Genomic DNA, 18261 nt, shown 5'->3' with positions numbered 1-18261 from the left:
TGGTTGTATTTGCCCACCCTCTGTGTGCCCCCTCACCCCCCACAATTCTGTGAGATAATAGGATTGCATGGAAACTAAGTCCTCCAGTGCTTTTTGAGAACAGTGCCATTTTAAATACAAGTAGAAGGTGTTGGCTTCAGTGCTGAGAGGATTTTGGTTGTTTAAGTCTGCCAAATAGTTCACAATTGGAGGTTTACTCTTTATTTATTTATTTTTTATCTTCAACTACTGGAAATTCTTCCAGGATGCTGGCTTTCATTTTTTTTCATCTGTACGTTGTTGATGATGTGCTCTTACTAGAGCTCTTAATTCATATCTCCTTTATATTAAATTCCCCACAGCTGTGAGCATTTGTAAACCAATACCTATGAAAACCAACCACATGAAAAGGCCAAAGCAGGCTAACAAAAGTGTATCTAACCAATTTTCCATGTTCTTTCTGTTCATACCACTTCTGTTTTCCCCCTCCTGTAAAGGCTTCAAATGTTTGGATTTAGAAATGACTTGTTTTGGAACAGGTCACTTTGAAAGCATTTTTTAGAGGAATTATAGATACTTACTCGCATTCAGTTCTGAAATCCTTCTGCTCTGATCTATAGCTTCTCCAATTTTCGTTGCAAGATTTCATTTTGTTGTTATAAGATTTCTCCCAATATTCTCTAGGAATTCAGTTTTCCACCCAAGGCTAGAGAAATATTTGGGAAATCTTTTATACCTGTTCTAATTATTTCTTGTTTCTGCGCATCTGCTCGGTGATGCTTTTGATGGTTAAGATTTGTTATGACTTCTAATTTATTACATTAAAGTGTTTCCAATTACATACGATTTAAATTTGTGATTAAACCTTAGTAGTGCTTGTTTTAATATTTTGGAACTGTAATAAACTTTAAAAATGAGTATGATTAGTAAATAGAATATTTTGGTGTATATTCCCACATATATGGATGGCATCAGTCTTCAACATATTACTTTAATAGCATAAACTGTCTTCCCACATACATGCTAACAGTGAGTAAAATTTCACACTAAAAGAATGAAAGCCTGAGGAATTTTAAGTGCCATGTATAATATAAATTAAAACTATTCAACCAAATTAAAAGTAGTGGAGGAAAGTACTGTAGCATTCTTAATACTACCATCTAGTGTGTGAGAGAGAAATTGCATCCAGTTACTAAACACCATTCTTTTAACATGGTCCAATTTGGCAAGGTATCTTTTCATCAGTAGGTTTTTTTTCCTCCCTTGATGATCCAGAATTGTCTGACATCCCAGGATTAATGAAGATTAAGGCTTCAAGTGCCTGCATTTTGGTAGTTTATTTGTGACATTTGTAAAATGGCTGTGCACCATGTTTAAGAAAAATTGCCTTTCATATGTAGGGTTTATATTCTGCTTGAATGTGTTCTGCTCTATTTACTTGTCATTTTGCGCTAGCATGTGAACCATCTGATTTATGAATAAGTTATTGCTGTTCAAATAAAATTAAAGTAGCTGTTGCAGTTATTTAAAAAGCAATTAAATTTGATTTTATTCTGTTGTAGTATCTCCTATGAAAGTGCATAAAACTTGGTGTATGGGTGAAAGTCGTATTAAAAAAATGTTTAGTGTCTTAGTTTTTTCCCATAAGCTATGTCTTACACCACTGGGACGTGCCAAATAAATGCTCAATTAAAATCTCGTACCATTGAGTTAGATGCTGGAAGTGCAGTGACTATGTAAGAAAATATGGTAGCCATTATGTGATCTTATATATATCCTTAAAACTGACAATCTGTTCTGGGAGATGCAATAGGCTAGGACAAAGGAGTTTCTCCCTCAGTCTTTCAAATAGTGCTATGAATCTGACTTCTCTGGGAAGGTCACCAGAGATGGATAAATATACTTTGCTGTGGTGACTGGATACACAGATCCTCCTAGAACCCTGGACGGTTTATGTAGGAAAACCTTGATCTGTTAGAACTGTTGCACAATGATAGAGAACTCAGCTTGTCCTTAATGGTCTAATAAGGGCATGAACAGAGTGTAATGTTTATTGTATCAGAAAATTCTGTCTGAAGCACTCTGATCTCTTAATTTTGTTAGTACTGAATAGAGTAGAGTGGGTAGAGATGTTCTGGTTACCAGTTAAAATACTACTCTTGACTTTGGTATTTCTTATTGGGAGGAAACTAGCATATCCTTCCCAATTTTGTAACCATTTAAAGAATATATAGCTTCCTGATTTGTTACTGGTATGTTACTGTCATATAGAGAACTTGAGAATATTTTATTTTTGGGAAACACACAAAAGTTAAGGAAATTAATTTAAAACTTTTGTGTAAAAGTTAAGTATTGGTGCAAGATACGTTTTGTTTTTTTTTAATCTAGATGAGTTTGCACATGTAAACTTTCAGAGTTAAGTCTGTCAAGAACACTTGGATCAGGAAAAAATGATCTGTAGCTTTGAAGGCCCAGATAAAACTCTGTTTTCCGTACCATGTGCATAAAAATAAGGTAGTAAATATACCTAAAGGTAATGCATCATATATTTGCTTCAAATTCCAACTGTTGGTTACAGTAGTGTTTTGAAAAACTTAACATATAAAATTAGTTCAACATTTCTCAACAAATATCACATTTACTTCAAAGAAAATTTAGAATACATTTTTCCTCCAGCAAATATATCAAGACCAAAATTAAGCTGGAGTAACTTCCCATTATAACAGTCACTTACTGTTCAGTGATTAATGCACAGGTATGGAAGTTTGACTATCAGGTTTCAGTTCTCATTCTGTCACTGTCTCACTGTATAGCATTGGTCATGTGAGTTTGGACCTAGTGTAGATCTCTGCACCTTCTCCACAAATTCAGTGGTAGAGAGGGGAACACACCCTAATTTCCAGGTTCTGAACCCTGTATTTTGATGTTATGGGAGCTGAAGTACTCAGCCCCTCATGTGACTGCAATTCATCTATTTGTGCTTCTAATCCTCCAGCTGTACAATATGATCACATCTCACAGGATTGTTGACAATTATTTCATTAATGTTGGAAGGTGCTATAGAATTGCAGAGCATCGTTGGATTCCTCAGGTTTTGAGAGAAGATTAAAGCTGATAAAAGTATTTATGGAAGCCTCTTAATGCATCAGTTGTGTTACTATGAAATGCTTTAAAGAAAACTCCAATAATTACACTTTTTCTAAATATTTACTGAATGACAATGTCAAAGAATTTAAAGCATTTATTTAGGAATGCATTACTGTTTCAATATCTCTTTAAAAAGAAAAGGAGTACTTGTAGCACCTTAGAGACTAAAATTTATTTGAGCATAAGTTTTCATGAGCTTATGCTCAAATAAATTCCTTAGTCTCTAAGGTGCCACAAGTCCTCCTTTTCTTTTTGCGAATACAGACTAACACGGCTGCTACTCTGAAAAATATCTGTTTAGTGAAACAGGAGTTGTCTCAATAGGGGACTGCAATTTTAATACTTCCCAGCAGGAGGCCTAATTTGATAAGTCAAATTAGGACTGAAAGAGTAGGCTGAACGATTAGAAAGCATTGGCAATAAAAAAAAAATCATCAATGGTTGTAAGGTAACCATTATCTTCAAGTCACCTTAATTAAAATGTTAAAATTATATATATATTTTTTAATCTGGAAACTTTAATTTCCAGTGGACTCTAATAACAAACCAATTTTGTTCTCCTTTGCATCTGTTGATCAAGATGGAAACTTCTGCCTTGATCACTATATTTTACTATAAATAAGATGCATCATTTGGAAATTTTTTCTGTGTGCTGCTTTAAGAGTACCGATCATATTACCCTGTAGTCCATCTTTCAGGCCAGGTCTTGTATTAATGTTAATGAAGTTGAACTTCCAGTCCCTTCCTATGTAATTCACAAGATCTGAAACATTTGTTGGATGCTTATTTCTACATTCTTACAGTTTTTGAAAATGTGAAACACCACAAACTAAAACAAAAACCACTCTATAAAAAGAAATAGAATGAAAAATTCACTCCACAGTGGGGGTTCTTGTCCTGTGGGGCTGAGCCCAGATCCTGACTCCAACAGCTGTGATCTATTGGGTTGCATCGCTGCTCAGGATTGGCCTGGATGCCCCTCTCTCATTAAGGGGGAGTCAGCCAGGCCAAACCTAAGCTGTGCCTTGATCTTGTGCTCCAGATCCTAATGCTCAGAGTGGGCAGCTGGGCCCAGCTCTTTGGCGTTGACTCACTCTGCAACCCCTCCCATCTGTATGGATAAAATGAAGTGTAACAATAAGAATTTCACAGGGCTCTACTTGTTGGCTGGAGGCCTAAACCCTACCAGCCATAAGGAGGGATACAGAAGATGAAGGTATGGGGTTCTGAGAGCAAGGACCAGAGCCCATGCTCTAGTGAGGAGCCCAGATCTCTTGTCATCTCTAGTGGCTGGAAGCAGGAAAAGGCTGGGATAGCCACTGAGGTGGTATTCAGGGACACTGCCTGCAGCTTTCGTCTCAGGTCTGGCTAGTAGTGTGTACCCCTTCACTAGGTTGTTGGAAGGGGAGTCTGCACCCTTCCTCCCAGACCTTCTGAATGCTGCCAAAAAGGAGGGTGTCTGCTACTTTACCGTGCTGTTGTGTATAGGGCGTTGAGTAGGAAGGAAGGGTTTCTACTACTTTTGCCTGCTTCAAGGGAGTGGAACAGGTGTGTAATCTCCCTTAGTTCGTGATTTTAAGCCCCTTTCCTCTCTGAGTAATTCCAGGCTGAAGAGCTTTGTGCTCGTAGGCCTGGGAGTGCGCGCGACTGCCGCGTTCTGCAGGGCAGCCGTGGAACTGTCCCGGGGCGCTGGGCTGCTGGGGGGCAAAGCGGTGAGCAGGGGCAGCCCCCAGGGGCTTCTGGACACAGCCTCAGGAAGACGATACCCAGTCCGTGCAACGGGGGCTCACCTTCTGGGCGTTAGTTTTACAAGCACAAAGCTTTTATTTTCTTGAACGATGAAATCTGAAGTTCTTCCAGAATGACTGTTAAGCTCGTCCTGCGCCGGAGGGCGCTTGGAGCTCCTTTCCAAAAGGAGCGGGGCCCAAACTGAACGAGTCTCGCTCCGCGGGCCGGGCCAGAATCCCCGCTGGGAGGCTGGAGGAGCTGGGGCCGGCGTGTGCGGGACTCGTTCAGGCCTGGCCGTGTCACGCTCAACGTCTGGTAATTCACGACGCTTCGTCTCCGCAGTCGTGGGCCCGGCGGCTGCCGCAGCCCCCGGCTGCCGGGCGCAGGGACTGGCCCCGGGCGGGCGCAGGCTGCGCGGCCCCGGGGCGCTGGCCCGGCCCGGCTCGCTCCCTTTGTGCGGCGCAGAGGCCCGCAGCAGGTGCAGGCCGGCCGAGGGGGCGCCGCTCCGGGGCGCGCTAACAAAGGGCCCGGCGCGGCGCGGCTGGCGGCTGCCATTGGCAGGAGGCCGCCATCCGTCAGGGCCGGGGCGGGGTCGGTTTCCGGCGCTGCGGGAGCCGAGCCGAGCTGCTGGGAGCTGAGTTTGCAAAGAGGATGCAAAGCGCCGAGCCCGGTGCAGCAGCCGCGGCCCCGGCTATGGGGGCTGCCTGCACCGCCTCTCCGAGCAGGGCCCCGGTAAGGCTCCGGCGCAGGGCCCAGGCAAGGAGCACCCCGGCTCTGCTGCGCACGGCGGGGGTGCAGCGACCAGCCGGGGCGCGGGGTGGGGCGGCGGCCTGCCAGGGCCCCTTTCCTGCGGCGGGTTCCTGTCCGGCTCCAGATGCGGTCGCGGGGGTGGGGGTGCAACCCAGCCCGCCGGAGAGGGGGGTGCTGCTGTGCGTGTAGATGGGCTCCACGCAGACCCCACCTGGGGCACGTTTCCCAGCGGCGGGGTCGCCACGCAGAGTTTAGCTTAGCCTGCCTTGGGGGAGTCCCTCCCTGGCCACTGCGTTTATGGACTTCCTCTCCTTTTTCTCTTGCAGAAACCCGGTGATTCCCGATTTTCCTTGCATCTTTCTCCTCCTCCTCCTCCTTTCAGGCAAATAGACTGTTCCTTAACATCTGTGAAATGCCTCCTTCCTCCGAACTTAATTTGACCCTATTAATTTTTATCGGAAGGATTACTATTAAACCCATTCATTTTAAAACTTTCTTTCCCTGTTCTGTAGAAAGGACTCTTGGCTTTGATTTTCTGGTTTGCATTCTCTACTATCCAGGTAGTTTTGCCTGAACCTGGCTCTAGCAAGTGAAGCAGATTGAGGTACTTCACTTCTTGTTTGGGCCGAAGCGACCTTACCTTACCATAACTTTGGAGCTATCCTGTAAGGCCTGGTCTAAGCTGGGGGGAGATCGCCCTAAGATAGGCAGCTTCAGCCCCAAGAATAGCCGTGGAGTACAGGAGTCGATGGCAGAGCGATAAATTGATCCCTGATAGATCGATAGCCTAAGACAAGGAAAAGCATTTGAATCCCGGAGAAATTAGGATAGTGCTGATTTTGACACTTAAAATAATTCCTAAATGGATTTCAAATGTAAAGCTTTAAAATTAATGCTTTGTAACCAGCTGGTGCATATATGCTAATTAGGTGGCTATGCTGATTGTAAATTTTCTGTAATTAGGCATTTTTAGCTAAATATGTGGAACAAGTTTGAGTAGCAGCTGTGTTAGTCTGTATTCGCAAAAAGAAAAGGAGTACTTGTGGCATCTTAGAGATTAACAAATTTATTTGAGCATATGCTTTCGTGAGCTACAGCTCACTTCATCGGATGCATACAAGTATATCTTTTATCAGAGGGGTAGCCGTGATGGTCTGGATCTGTAAAAGTGGCAAAGAGTCCTGTGGCACCTTATAGACTAACAGAAGTATTGGAGCTTTCTTGGGTGATAACCCACTTCGTCGGATATATCCTTTTATGTTGATTAACCAAGAGCTGGCATGACTAATGTCTAGTGGAAAATGCGAAGAGAATTGAATACCAATTTTTTTCTGGCACTTTGGAGGTATTAATTAAAGTGATATAGAGTTCATTCTAGTAAGCAAAGCAAAGATTCCAGAGATCATTGTAACCAGTAGGCAGTCAGTAATATGGTGCTGTATTAGAGACTAGTAGGTTCTTATCTCAGCATTGGCATGGCTTAGGTTCAGTAGACACAAAAACTGTAAACTTTAAGAAAGGTCTGTTCTTAATTGACTGATATCTTCTGCTTAAGAAAGTAAGATACATTTACTAGCTCCTTCAAATACCTTTGATGAATTTTTTTTCTTACCATCCATGATACCAGGTTAGTAACTGTTGCATCATCATGTTTGTTTCATTCTCTAATAGGAAGTCAGTTTCTTTGTGTATTAAAGTGCAATGTTTGGGAAGCCTGTTAACTCTAAAATACCAATAAGCATTGCAGCAACTAGTGCAACACTGTTGGGTTTTTAAAAGCTTTTTAAAAAAAAAAAAATTAGTTGAGTAGGTGAAATGACAGCATTGGCTGGAAACACTTAGAAGGCATTGAATTGCATAGGAACCATTAAGTCATCAAGTACCTTTGACTTCCTAATAAAGGTAAAGTCACAAGTTTTGATGGGGCTCACATTTTTCATCTGAGAGAGTATTCAGCCACCCTGCCTTTATGAAATTGTATTACATAACATACATTTATTATCTGTTTAATTTTTTATCTTAAATATGTAATAGTAATATTATGCATCCGATGCAGTGAGCTGTAGCTCACGAAAGCTTATGCTCAAATAAATTTGTTAGTCTCTTCGGTGCCACAAGTACTCCTTTTCTTTTTGCGAATACAGACTAACACGGCTGCTACTCTGAAACCTAATATTATGCTGTATGTCAGTGATTTCCCAAAAGAATTGTACACAGAAGATGAAACATTCAGCTATATAATCATAGGATGTCTACGCTAATCTCCATCGTTTAACTTAGATGCAAAATAGGAAACCGTCAAATGTTTACTTATGAGGAAACAATTGTGAAATCATGATTTACCATAATCTCTGTAGCTAAGTGGTTGAAACACATTGCACTACTGAGACTGGAGTAGCTGGTTTAATTTTCTCCTATAGCGTTTTCGTTCTGTCCTGGTTATTCATGAGCAGCGGTGCTTAATGGGAGGAAAAGTGACTTTTGTTTTCTTCCCTGAGAGAGAGCCTATATCAAAGCCCTCAGAAATAAAAATTGATTCCTTTCAGAAGTTGAAGGAAAGGAATAAGATTGTTACTGAGTTTCTTAACGATTGGAGTAACAGTGCCAAAACCGCGCATGATTAAATGGTGTGGGGTTTTTTTTGTTTTGTTTTTGAGGTTGGGGATGGGCCCTTGGTGCTCAAAGTCAGAGAATAGTGGACAAAACAGAACTGTGAATGGATTCACATTGAGATTTGCATTAGGATAGGTTTTTAGCTGTTTCTAGCTTGTCAGACACTTGCTGTAACTAAATCCTGTGTGTGTTTGGAGGGGGGGTTATTCCATGAGATTTACTGTAGGAGGCTTAACATTTGAGAAAGCTGTTTACAATGTGTCTGAAATAGAGGGTAGAGGACACAGTGGAGACTATTATCTGTTTACTGCTCAGATAAGGAGGTGGAATAGATTGCTGGCCTGTTTCTGAACTCTGCTTAATGAATGGTTGCTAGGCGCATTGCATCTCAATCAGTTTAATCCTCAAGATGTCATTTACAGGTCTGCTCTTTGTGAGGGCCAGAACTATGCACTTTCAAACTGTACTGGCCAGAATTTGCTGGCAAAGCAGTCTGGAATTGCTGGTTCAAGAATTGGGTGTGTGTGTAAAATATATAATGTTGCTGAGTGATCCAATTTTAAAATGCCTGGTGTCACAGGGCCATCATTTCATAGACGTGCTAGATTAGGTATCCAGTGATAAATAAGAGATGACAATGTCATCAGCGTCTTTCCTAGATCAGTTTAGTATATAGTTTACTTGTTTGACATTAGATTAAGATGAAGTAAAAGAATTCCTTATTTTAAAATTTTGACTGCTTTCTGTCTTGTTAAAGCTTTTATATTTTGACTGAATTAGCTAGGACAGTTTTTTGGGGTTAACTTTTGAAAACTGTTAAACTGAGGAAAAAGTATTATCTGACATGTCTGAGAAAATAGGACACTGCAAAATACTGGCATAAATAATCAATTCCCAATTTAAGAATCTGCCTGTGAAACTGGGGGAGAAAGTCCATGGAACCAGGATTCAGGAAAGTAATTATATATGTTGTTGTGTATTATGTAAATGTCTTATGCTGGCAGTATAGAGCAAAGAAAAGTAGTTTCCCAACATGGCTAAACTTTAACAGGCCTGTTAAAAAAATAGAATACGAAGGCACTTTTTTTAAATAGTTTTTCCATGATAAATATACATCTTATTGCAAATAAGCATGTCGCTCTTTGCATGAGCTATCTTCCTTTTGCATGGAAGATTTCTTTTAAATTCTGCGCAATAGGAGTGTGATCTGCTGTTAGTGCAAAGTGAAAAGTAAGCAGTAGTGGAAAATGCTTTGGATTTGTTGAATGTTAAATGCACTTTGGTAACATTTATAGACACTGCACATTGAAATAAGATCTGAGTTTGTTGCTTAGTTATATTACAAATTGCACATGAAAAGTTAAGGTAAGAATTTAGTAGGCCTTACATGAGTTAGACATATTTTAGGCATAAATGAAAGCAATATAAAAGCTGCTGCAGAAGTTAATGTGAGCCTCTTGAAACTGAAATTTTGAAAATGATTTGAAATAGTCTTGACTAAAGTGAGATCAGTATATTTAAAAAAAAAAAAAATCACAAGGTGCGCTTCTCCAAATGGAGCATATCACCAGCAAAACCAAGGCGGCACTTGGAGTTTCACTGTAGGAAGGAAAAAGTCTTATAAACAGAATGGTGTGATATCACAGAGTGCTTTTTATGCAAGTGAAGATTTTATTACGTGCTGTGGATCGAGGGCCTGTCTGTAAAGTACAGCACAGGAGTGTTAAAATCAGATTGTAAAAAACAGAAGATTTGCCTAAACTGTCCTTCAGATGGCTGAAATGGGCAAGAAACACCTGGAATTTAGAGAATTGCAGTACTGGTGCAATACTTTCGGAACAGGGTTTCTTCTTTATGACATTGCTTCTGCACATCTCCACTGTGAGATTGTCTCCTGCTCCGTGGGGACAGACCCCATTTCAAAGCAGCTGGCTGTTGGAGGAATGTGTGCCTGTCACAGTGCTCCAGCATCCTAGAAACAAAAGTGCAGAAGTCCCCCCATCCATCTATACCCCCATTCCTGCCTTGAGAGGATGGACACTGAGCCTCATCTTCTCCCTACATTGGGATTTTTGTCAGTATTGTTTAGACAGATACTTCACATCCCCAGTACAAAGTTTGATCAATGTGTATATTCAAAATCGTAACCTGGGAATATGTGGGATTAAAATCTTGGTTCTCAGTTGTATGAGGGCACATGCTCCTTCTTGCACCTCTATTGAGAGATCCTTCCCTTCCAACTATAGCAATTGCCAGGAGAGATTCATAACTGTACACTTTGGTGACAGGTTTTCCTTGTACGAATTTTGTAGGGATTAAGTTCTAAAATCCTATTCCAAAATCTTGACTCTAGTGACCTCCAAATTTCCTTTAAAGCAAACACTTTGCTGAGCCTCTTGATCTTGGTGGAACCCCTTGAATATGAAGAAGGCTATTGGGTTATTTCCTTGGCAGTAGAAAGTTTTTTAAATCCTCAATTTTATTATGGTGTAGAATTAGAGAAAAGAGCCAGTACTTTTCCGTCCAGATATACTCTAAACAGAACCATTTTTGTATACAGATGGTCTCTGCTTAGTGAAGATCCTATATGAGAAGAAGTTAAAGCTCTTTCTACAGGTGGAGTGGATAGCGGCTTCTTTATTATCTATTTGTTGTGTGCCATTTGTTGAGATGCCTACAGTTGATTCCCACCTTTCCAAAGCATCACTCTGTCAGTATTCATCACAAATCCCATCGAATGCTTCGTTCTAGGAGAAAATGTTCACGTCTCTTTTCAAATAACAGTACTTAGCCCTTTTCCTAAAGATTGTCACCGCTAACTGGTATCTCACAGAGGGATCTGTGTGAGCAATATCACAAAGGAATAATAGGTTACTTATTGAAGTACTTCTTGTGTTTTGAACTTGTTCCCTCTGCAGATCCCCACTGACTCTTCCCCCTCTATTGGAGATTTAAAAGGTGTGCCCTTGACTCCAGAATGCTGAAGCAACATGTTTCCCTGTCTTTGTGTATCCATCTTTTATTTCTTGTCTTTTACTTACATTGGAGCATTCCGGAGTAGGCACTGTCCTATTGTTCTGTTTGGATACAGCACCTAGCACAGTGGGGTCCTGATCCATGACTGGGGCTCCCAGGTGCTGTGGTAATAGAGATAATGCATCCGATGAAGTGAGCTGTAGCTCACGAAAGCTTATGCTCTAATAAATTTGTTAGTCTCTAAGGTGCCACAAGTACTGCTTTTCTTTTTGCGAATACAGACTAACACGGCTGCTACTCTGAAACCTGTGTTCCTTCAGTGTTTGCTTTGAAATGGGTTCTGTTGGCAGATCATGCTCTGTCAGAGGGGATCAATGGAGACAACACATTTAAAAACAAGTTACTTTACTTCTTTAGTTTCCCTTCACGCCTCTGAAAATAGCTTATCCCACATTGTATCTGAGCTACCTTGATTTGTTTAGTGAGTCTGTATCTCTAGGATTCAGTTCCATCAAATTTTTTCTCACTGTGTTTGTATGAAGTATGAGGAAGTTTTTTCACAACTGCTCTGATTTCTAGTTTTACAATTTTACAATCTCTTGATCTGCTCTGGGAGTCAGCACCTGAACAGCTTTTGTCTTACTTCCAGGAAGTATTGTATCTTGTTCCTTCCTCTTTAACAACAAATGTAATTTTATGCTGTCTTTTATCTATGCCATAAGACATGGAAAAGGAGCAAGACTCTTAAGTAGTGGGAAACAGACTCACATGCTTAATGGAAATATTTTAGCCTTCAAATTCAAGTCACCATAAGGAATAATAAACTGCTAACTTCTGTGTTGGACATGTAGTGAGTCAGTTCTGGTGATACAACTTTTGATTTCAGACTTTAACTTACCTACTTAAGGTTGGCTAAGCACATCAGTAGTTAATACTGTCATAAAATTTGCTTTAATGTCAAGCCTTTTCTCTTAAATGAAAGCTTTTAGCATATATCAACTGTAGAAAGCAACATTAGATTTGAGAAAATAGCATTCAGTAGTCTCTAAGCACTTCATTTTTGCCTACTCTGTAAGCAGCTAACAGGTGTCCAAACTGAAATATATAAATATGGTAATTCACTATGCATTTGAATGTGGCTCAGTAGTGCAGGCAGAGGTGAGAGATTGTTGCCATCCAAGTGGTTTATGTAACATTTTGGGTCCCATTTCTAATGTTCCAGAAAAACAATTCTAAATTTAGTTGTGTAAGGGCACATCTGTTAATTTCCATCCGAGTTGCATCATAGGTTAAAGAGCTCCAGATAAACCATAAAGTACATATTTCTGCCAGGCTTGATAAGAATTCTGATTAGTGTCATCCCTTTTCAAAATCAGGACTGCATTTGACAGCATTCTTGAATTTTGTTGTGTGCATTACTTTTCCAGAATATTGCTTTAATCAGTCTCTCTCTCTCTTTGCATTAAAGAGGCAGAATTCAGCTATTCAAAGCAAATTGATAATTGCTTTTCATTAAAGGTACGAGTGCCAAAGAGTTGAGCATGTCTTCCAAGAAAAAACATTGATAAAAGCTCTACAGAAGTTATAAGCCATATGAATGCAGTTCAATGAAAGTGGAAGATTTTACCTTTCCTCCACATTGAGAGAGAGTTTTGCAGGCAGGTCAGTTTCTTTGTGGTCAGATTTGCCTGGAGGTTAATATTAAGATCTAGTGTTGGCGGGGTCCATAAGTGGTGCTCTTTCTCAACCAGTACTGGAGCAATGCCCTTGCATAGTGCTGAGATTCAGAGGTTGTGCGTTTCTGGAGGCATCTCCCTTTGTAGGAGATGTAAAATAGTGGTCGTCTTTGGTTTGTTACCTCCCAGATTATTGGGAGCTTTGCAAATTAATGCACTGAGGTCTTGTCACATCTAGGCTACAGCTGTAATTATTATGTTGAGGCATTTGTCAAATGTGACTCTGTTTTGGCTTTGGTCCCACACACCCTGCCTACCTTTCTTTTCCAGGTTATAGCATAGTTACAACATGGTTTGATTCTGTCTACACATAATTTGTTGTCAGAACTTGAAAAAAACTACTGACCAAAGGTGAGTAGGAAATTTTATCTGGTAAGTGGGAAAGCTTCAGAGGAATTTAAGCTTTTTCTCTCTGCAAGCACAAATTTCTTTCTAATGAGAATCTGCATCAATTCATATTCTGAAGTTCGGGCGTTTCTTACTTAATGCTTAATCACAAATCTACTGTTCCTCCCACCCAAGAAACTACTGCATTGTAATTGGGTTACAGTTGTATGGCAGCTGGGACCTTAAATTCAATACTAACATAATTTAATACTGAAGCAACTATCAACTTTATTGAACGTGTCCACGTGCCACGGGCATTATAAAGGTGCAGGAGTGCCTTTCCAACTAAGGCTGGACTTGGCTTTTCATTTTGTTTTATATGGAGACTAGTGTCTCCTCCCCAAATGTACAGTACATAATCTGTACTGGATAAAAATTGGATTTTCTGTTCGTTTTCAACTAGATCTATTGTTTTAAGTTAAAATTAATTTAAAAACTAGGAGAGTTTTCCCCTTCTGCAATGTCTGGCTACCAAATGACTGGCTTATTTTTCAGACTTTACATATAGTTAAAAACTTGTTGCTTGTTGGTTTGAATGTACATTCTGAAGAAATTTGGTTGTAATTAAGCACAGGAAAATAATCATTAATGATCTGTCGTCTTTTAGTCACAATTTTCCTTACTCAGGGTGGCTACCATTTCCCAACACTTACGGTGAGTAAACTGAAGCTACCCAATGCAGGCCAAGCTAGTCACACAGTGAGTAAATTTTATCATTTTGTTAATGAGTTTTTAAAAGAAAAAACTGGAACAAACAGGGATTGTTGTATGCAGCCACCAGGACCGCCCCACTTCCAATATGATTCAAGATCAGGGTTTGAATCCTGGACCTTCAGTTAACCATATTAATCATCTATTCCTTCAACTACAAGAGTAACATGTCTTGTGTGTAGAGCAGCCATTAGAGAGAAATATCACACACAATTTGCTAATGGCTTACACAACTATTTGCTGGGAATTGGAACTCCTGGTAATTCCAGGAGTAAATTATCAGGTAGTAAATTATCAGTACTAAAAGTATCTTTTGAGCTAACCTTTCAACAGAGTCAGTAGATACATTATGCAGTTAATCAGGTGATGCCATTTTGGATCTAGGTAATTATGAAGTTAGACTGAAACTTTATGTATTTTAGAAAGTCTGCTCCTTTGTGTTCGGTTTTTGTTAAAACATATTTAGTGAGAAGCATTATTAATGGCTTTATTTTGACCCAACTAACTAGGCATTAGCAGAATTGCATGGTGATTTGCAATGGGGAAGCCACACAAGCAATTTCATGTTAGTCCATATCATTGCTAACAGCTTCCTTTGCAGAGTACAAGCAGGAGCAGGCTTCTTGCCAGCAACAGCGTCATTCAGATTAGGGTTTTGGTTCAATTATGTCTAATTAACTTTTATTGCAGATAGCAGTGATAATTACTTCCAAGTCAGTTTGTTGGTGGTGGTTATCCCAAGGCTAAAGTACAAGTTGGATGGATTTTAATAATTGAAGTGAGGCATTGCTCTTTCTTTTTTTTTCCTTTTTTTTTAAAGACCTCATTTATACCAAAGGCCAGAAGCTATGTAAAACTCCATTTTACAATTAAAACCTACTGTTCTACTCTTCAGCAGATGTGCAGTGCTGTATTTTAAGATCTAATAAGACCAACCTAAGATGGCTTTTTATATTCAAAAATCATATACTGGAGCATGCTGCTTTATCACAATAAAATGAATTTGATGGTACTGATGTCATTCACAGTAATGCATACCTGTTATGAGATTATAGGTGCGATATTTTAGTCTTTTGGCTGAATTTGAACTTCCGTTCAAAATTACAGATATTGATTTGAAGCCAAGTAGCCCTTCCTGACAGCTTTCAAGTCCAAAAGGATTGTAATGTTGCCAGTGTTTGTTTTGTGAACTCTTACTTTAAAGCCCTTTAGTTTTCTGTTTTGAGTGTTGCTTTCAGTGAGTTGGGGAAGAGGGCAAGAAGTGGATCCATATACATTTCAATTTCTTCTTTCTTGCTTTTCAAACTAATTAATTTTGTTGCCTGACTAACATTATAAATGGTGATCAGCCTAAAAGGCTTATAAGCAAAACCTTAATTAAACTGCAAGGAGCAAAAATTGATTTTATTGAAGTTCTTAGAGAGATCTAGAAGAGGACCTTCTTGATTCAGACAATCAAAAAACTTTATATTGGTAGAAGCTGCTAGGTCACTTCAACTCGTACAAAAGGCAGTTCTCCACTGTTCATTACTTCTCTCCTTGTTTATTCCCCATTCGCTTGCTAGAGTGATTTATTGCCATATCAAGAAAAGCCAGCTCCTCTGTAACATTACTGTGCAATTTTCGACTTATAAAATATTAAAAGGTTGTTGCATGTGTTGTCTGTGAATACAGTGCTGCTTTGATAGTTTAGTTATGAAACATAGTTAGATATGTCTCATATATTGTTCCTCTAGTAGGTTACAGCAGAGATACTACACAAGGAAGTTTCCTTGGGATTCCCAGAAATGGAGGGATGGTGGAAAATAGGAGAAGGGGAGAGCAGGAAGTCTGGGAGATATGCTGATATCATCAGTCTAGACTTTCTGTCAAGTGATGAAACTGACTGAAATTGTAATAAATACCAATGTTGGCTAGCGGGGATGGTGTGTGGTCTGAGTGTATGCTCTTAAAATGTAATACACACCAAGTGGCACTGCATTATGAAAGAAGACAAAAACATAACACCTAACGAATATCACTTAAATATGCTGATTCTTCAATCACTGGCCTTCTCAAACTGATACTTGTAATGCCCTGACCTTTTTGAAAATACAGAATTTTTCCTTTCAGTATTGTGTAATTATGTAAACAATTCCTGCCCATGTAATTGGTATGAATGTGTTCAGGAGAACATAATATATACTTCAAAAACTAGACTATGGGTTACTTTGAGAGAGCAAAAAAGGAATCAGAGTAGCAGCCGTGTTAGTCTGTATCCGCAAAAAGAAAAGGAGGACTTGTGGCTCCTTAGAGACTAACAAATTTATTTGAGCTTAAGCTTTCGTGAGCTACAGCTCACTTCATCGGATGTATCCGATGCAGTGAGCTGTGAAGCTTATGCTCAGATAAATTTGTTAGTCTATAAGGTGCCCAAGTCCTCCTTTTCTTTTTGCAAAAAAAGGAATGAGCTTCAGTGGTCTGTAGTTTTGTCTTTAGTGTCTTAACTGAGAGTAAACAAGACAGTTTCACTAGAAGCATGAAAATCAGCTTGCATTCAGTTATGATTGTAACAGGCACTTACATATGGTTGTACCAAAGCAACTTTACAACCCTAGTTTATCGTGGAGCATTTTTTCAGGCTGAATTTAGTTATGCAGTGTGTATTTGGGATTTTGTCATAATCATAATGCATTGTTACTATTTATTAAATTTAATGTAGTTTCTATATGAATAAGGGGAAGAAGCGAAGCATGTCCCTGAGCCATAAGTACTTAAAGCCCTCAGAAGGCTTAAGAGACCCCAGGGTGCTGGAAACTTTAAATAGTTTTGAGCTTTTCTTTTGTGTGGGTAGTTTCTGTTGCCTTCTCAAATCTCTGAGCTTTGAGACTTCAGTAGTGAAGGTCTATAGTTAATTCTGGAATTTCAAACATGCATGTTTATTTTCATGAGTCTAAAGTTAGACTCCACCAGCTTGCTTTTTTCGAAATCAGACCTGTTTCTCATTTCATTAGCCTATGTCAGTTTTGTGGGGACCATTTCCTTTGCCTGCTTGAGAGTTTCAGGCAGTATGGTATGTTTGAAAGGTCAGCAAAAACTTTTAATTTGAGTATGTGATCTATTTATTTAGTGGCAGAACACGTAAATTAGAGTAATGGGACTTCATTTCCAGCGCTGGGCTGTTAAGAACAAGTAATTTACTCTATGCTGCACAAGTTACCAGAGGCATCTATGTTCCCTGATAGAACTGCTGCCTCTGAAGTTTGCTATTTTCTGGTTGATACGCATATAATTTTCTTGAAATTTTAAGCTCTACTATGGCAACCTCTGAGAAGTCTCTTGCTACAACTGATGGAGCCCTTCCCTAGAGAGCTCAGTTTAGGATGAAGTTAAGTGTAGGTCACCTTGCCTTTTGACAGCTGAAATAGTTGAGTCCATGCTGGAAATGGGGTACAGAATGCTTTCTACTACCGAGACAAAATAATACATACTCTCAGTCGCCTTCATCTCAATTTATTGGTAACTTAATGGTAAAAAAACATAGTAGGGGTGTTTGTGATTAGTCCAAACCAACACATTACAAATAGAGAAAATTCAGAATTAAGCTGAAAAAAAAACATTCAGTTAAGGCACCCAACCAGCCTAACTCAGCCCTATAGTGATGTCCTAAAATAACTATACTTTTACGATGATGGCAGTCTAGTGTTGCGGTCCAAGATTAGATGTGATTGATTTTTAAAGAGTCAGTGTTTTTATCTTCTGACTTCAAAAATCACTAATGGAGAGTGTGTCTGGGAATTTTAGTTTTAAAAGAATATTTTAAAATTTCATGAACAAGAAGCCCAAAGAGACTGCTGTGTGCAATATTTCTAGTGATTTGATTATAGGTGGTGTCAGCTCTAAATCTCTTTTTATATTTAACTTTTAAGGGCAGATTTAGTGATACATCAAGCAGCCAGAGCACCCAATTAAGATGGGTTTACAGCTGCTTTGCATTGCTGGAGCAGTGTAAAGCAGCCAGAATATACTGGTGAATCTAGTCTTTCAGTCAATTGCAAATTAGCGGGCTGTGTTAGCGAGTGAAGAGCGTTGGGAGGGAGCAAAGAAAGCTGAGACTGAGTCCTAATGTATCCTCTGCACAGTTGCCTCAGTTCCCACAGCAGTGCTGCCTCAAAGGACAGTGGTAAGGGGAGCCCTGCAAGCACTGATGCCCAAGAGATTATGCAGCCTTGGAGTCTTCATAGACAGTGACAGT

The 18261-nt window shown here is 39.7% G+C and overlaps 1 protein-coding gene across 3 annotated transcripts in view; it reads left to right on the top strand.

Annotated features, from left to right (window-relative positions):
- The window catches only part of FAM222B (family with sequence similarity 222 member B), a 45896-nt gene that overhangs the window by 7720 nt on the left and 19915 nt on the right, over positions 1-18261 (top strand). Inside the window, exon 1 of one of the 3 annotated variants that reach the window (XM_038375519.2) lies at positions 5029-5169. The exons of 1 other annotated variant lie outside the window; for it this stretch is intronic. The gene's annotated coding sequence lies outside the window, so the exon portion shown is untranslated. Of the gene's footprint in view, positions 1-5028; positions 5170-5402; positions 5587-18261 lie in introns of those variants that run through there. One more of the 3 variants, XM_038375516.2, reaches the window with a different exon arrangement.

The sequence above is a fragment of the Dermochelys coriacea genome, chromosome 17 (genome assembly GCF_009764565.3).
Source record: "Dermochelys coriacea isolate rDerCor1 chromosome 17, rDerCor1.pri.v4, whole genome shotgun sequence".
Taxonomy (NCBI): Eukaryota; Metazoa; Chordata; order Testudines; family Dermochelyidae; genus Dermochelys; species Dermochelys coriacea.
Note: the sequence above shows the minus strand (reverse complement) of the source record. Positions and strands in the feature narration are given on the sequence as shown.